Here is a 4,151-nt window from a genome sequence, read left to right as displayed (position 1 = left end):
AAGAGGAGGTTAATTTCTATAAAAAATTAAATGGAGCGAATGAGGAGGCAAGAAACATAACAAATCCCTTGGTTGGTGTACAATTTGTCCCTGAAGCCTACAGTCTAAGATCTTTGTAAAGGGAAGAATTACAGAAACTTTACTAAGAACAGCAAGACTTGAGAGCAGAGAGGTCATTTGCCTCTGGTTGTAGGCATTTGTTCACGTTCATACCAAATGATAAGGTACTCTTTATTTTTTGAAGTATATTCTTAGAAACACCGTGGCTCATTAGTTTTACGTCTCTAGTGATGTTTGTCAATTACATTGTTAAGATTCAATGTTTTTTGAGAAGCTGCATTTTACAGAGACTACAGTGCTAGTGTTAATAATTTCTCTTTGGCTGATTATGGTCCAAATCAGGGGATAATAGAAGCCCTGAGATTCAATACAGCAAAGTGCTATATGCCCTTCTCAAATTCACAGGAGGACTCATTAAACTTTGTTGTCCATCCTTGAGTGAATCCCAAATAATTTCGATGATTGGATGAGCAGCATGCTATATGGAGAAGAAGAAAGGCTGACTTACAGACTATTTCTTTATATGCGTGGCTACTTGTTTTCTTTCTTGCTCTGAAATTTTAAAATCCTGCAGGAACTGGAATATGCTTAACCATGTGCTGCCCAGAAGGGATTACGGCAATAATGAAAGGAAATTGCGACTCAGTCTGAAGAATGCCCTGCCTGTGCTAGCATCGCAAGTATGTTGTCTTATGTCGTCTTATGAAAATACATGCAACTCCCCTTGCTTCAGACTTACATGTTTTGTTAAGATGGTAAATATGTCACCTTTCCATGTGGGCCCGCTGTTGATTTGCTTAGTATTTTAGCGGAGAGGACAAGAGTTTACTTTCACACCAAGGAAAAAGCCCCAAATTGACGAGACTTTGTCAATGAGAGTTTATGGCAGGCTTTTAGAAATATTGTGACTGTCCCTGGAAAGAGCAGTAGATGTCTCCTCTTCATTTAGACTTTCCAAGTGTCTATTGTCCCCAAACAACTCTACCTGTCTGGAATTTACAGGGTTTGAAGCCGCCAATTTAATGTGCCGCCCCCCAGGCCTGAAGTTTTGAGTGAAGGTGAAAGTAATACTTTCAACCAAACAATAATGCGCCTGCTTCAATTCACCACTCTGTCTTCTTCTACAAAAGAATCCTCCTCAGACAAAACAAACAAACAAACACTTTACTATCAAATATATTAACTGATTCAATATATCCTAGAATAATACATCTATATGTGAACTGGTCTCTTTTCTTTCCACATTCTTACCTTAATCCAGAAAATGTCATCAGCAAATACGAAACTCTGGCCAGGTTAGGCCCTGATTTTAATCCACATCCACCACTATTGCCTGAAATCCAGGTGGCAGGGACTGGCATTTACTGGGAACTCACTTTGTGACAGAGACTACAGAGTAATTTGTACCTATTATTTCAGTTGATTCTCACGACCTACTTTGGAGATAATTGTCATTATTTCCATTTTACAGATGAGGAGACTGAGGCAGAAAAAAATGTAAGTAAATGTCCTAAGGTGATTCAGCTACTAAGTGGCCAATCCAGTATGAAACCCCAGATTGTATGCTATTTACTACATCACTGCTAGATAATCATTGTGCAACTGCAGGCGGCTTATAGAATTCACTGACTCATCTTATAAAGAAAATATGCATCTATGAGCACAACGCTGGGAGTTTTTAAGAGATTAAGAACAACAATAGTGAAAGGAAAGAGCAAGTCAAGATTCCTAAAAAGACAAACAGCAAGTTTAGCAGGTGTTAGGGCCAGATGCAATCAACACACATGTCATGATAGGCACCAAATATTGTATTTTTGAAACATTTAAGGAAATGATTTATCTAGATTAAGATCTTGATTCAAAAAAATTACTCACATGAGACTAGTCATATAGGAATTTCATTTTGAGGTCTTTTTAAAAAAAATGTATTAAAAGTTATGTTGCAAGGAGTTTCAACAGAATGGAATTTTGTTTTCACTGAGTGTCTGCTGTGAACATCCCACTGCTCAGAATGGTCACTGCTTGAGGACAGAAAGAACATTTCATTGGTTTTTGACAGAGCGATTGATTGATAAAGCAATCCTATTGATTTTGAGGCAGCCCCTGACAGGATCTGCCAGTCATGAAGAGAAATTTCTTTGACATTGGGATTTGGTGTATCTTGCCCAACTTGTTAGGACTGGATAACAGTCCCAGCAGGAAGACTCAGGGAAAGGTGGAGAACCAGGGGATAGGAATAAATGGTGGTATTAGGTGATATACAAAATAGCACACAATCCAAAGGCATGTTATGGTATTTCTGTCTAGATTATTCAATTAACAGCAAGGTGGGTTTGGGGGATGGGTAGAAGTGAGGAAGCATTCTTTCATTCTTTTTCTAAAAAACCTTCAGGAGGTTTTTGGGGGTTTTGGTTTGCTTTTACATTGTCATGATTGCTTATAAATAAAACATTCAAAAAAATACACACACACACACACATATATGTGTGTGTGTGTGTGTGTATTTTACACAGGCACTGTCATCAATGTGTTTGATGATAGACAGATTTTTTTTAATGATAACTCTGCTCCTTTCTCTAAATTACAGATAATCACAAGCAGAGTTGGGGGGTGTTTTCAAATGGTTGCAAATCCTCAGCTCATGTGATAAAAGATGCTGACATTAATATTCTGGTGTGCAAGCTCATTCCTTCAGCCAGCTGTGAGGCAGAGGCTCTGCGACCGAGGTGAGACTACCGCAATGTGCAACGTGTACGGGGTCCTCCGAAAGGCTGATCTGTTACTTGCACCTTGAGCAAATTGTGGCAGCTTGACTGTTTCCATGGGTGAGCGGAAGTGGCTCTGTTTTCTCGCTGCTGCGTTCAATTTACTGGCTGCCTCGGAAGGTTCAGAGCAGGCCCAGGGTTTGACTGTTAACTATTTATTTTCTATCAGTTTCTAGACTTCATCCATCTTTGAACTCCCTGGCTTACAGAGGAGAGATGAAATCAATAGTGTTTAGCTCTAGTGACCGCATGTGTTCATTAAGCAAATCTCTATCTTGCTTCAAGCCCCAGAGAACAGCCCAGTGTTTTAACGGGTAACTCTAGGTTAAGTTGCAAAGACTTCTTGGAGAGGAAAAGTACCCCACACCCACCTTGCTACTTTCTGGATGCTCCAGCAATGAACCTATACGTTCTTATATCATTACCTAGTTATTTCTTATGTTTTCTTGCCTTCCTATACAGATTTCTATGTCCTTGAGTATAGAAAATGATGTCTCCTTCAAATCCCTCCCAGCTTCTAACTATACGGTTGGTTTAAACACAACCCTTACTGGTTGTGAAGAGCTACGAACAGAGTCCGACAGACATCCAGCAAATGCTCTGTGAATGTTTGTTGCTGTTGAAATTTAAAACTGAAGTTATTGGGGGCGCCTGGGTGGCTCAGTCGGTTAAGCATCCGACTTCAGCTCAGGTCACGATCTCGCGGTCTGAGAGTTCGAGCCCCGCGTCGGGCTCTGGGCTGATGGCTCAGAGCCTGGAGCCTGCTTCCGATTCTGTGTTTCCCTCTCTCTCTCTGTCCCTCCCCCGTTCATGCTGTGTCTCTCTCTGTCTCAAAAATAAACGTTAAAAAAAAATTAAAAAAAAAAAAACAAAAAACTGAAGTTATTGGAAAAAAGCCACAAGGTGTGACATGACTAAGGAGTATCTGGGCCATTTCTGGCGGAGCCTCCGTTTCTTTCCATCCTTCTTGCCCTCTGGATTGATGCTTGGCTCCGAGGCTTCACCTTGGCTCTGGCTACAACCAAACAAGGTCCTTCACAAATACCTCTGCCCATCAATACCCCCCACCCAATCTCTGTGACTCCACCCTCCAAAGCAACCTCGTACTCCAGCTGAAACAGACTCTGGGCTGCCTAGTATCTGCGCCATACGTGTCTGCTTCCCACTGCCATGCTTTCCCAGGAACGTCCTCTCAGCCCACATCCAGGCAATACCTCAAACCCCTCCTGGCCGAGGGCTTTGCTGACCTACTCACTGAGATCGATGACTCCTTTTGTGTCCTCACAGTAATCTGTATACTCTCAACATCATGGATCCTGCTTATTT

The 4,151-nt window shown here is 41.3% G+C and overlaps 1 long non-coding RNA gene across 1 annotated transcript; it reads left to right on the top strand.

Moving 5' to 3' along the window:
* The first annotated feature begins 655 nt into the window (after nucleotides 1-655).
* Nucleotides 656-2,716, top strand: LOC122232625. The gene is made up of 3 exons (XR_006209984.1): nucleotides 656-740; nucleotides 1,532-1,557; nucleotides 2,648-2,716. It is a non-coding gene; the product is annotated as an uncharacterized LOC122232625 (long non-coding RNA).
* Nucleotides 2,717-4,151: the final 1,435 nt, after the last annotated feature.

Source organism: Panthera tigris, chromosome D3 (genome assembly GCF_018350195.1).
Source record: "Panthera tigris isolate Pti1 chromosome D3, P.tigris_Pti1_mat1.1, whole genome shotgun sequence".
NCBI lineage: Eukaryota > Metazoa > Chordata > Mammalia > Carnivora > Felidae > Panthera > Panthera tigris.
This window is presented reverse-complemented; position numbering and strand designations above follow the sequence as displayed.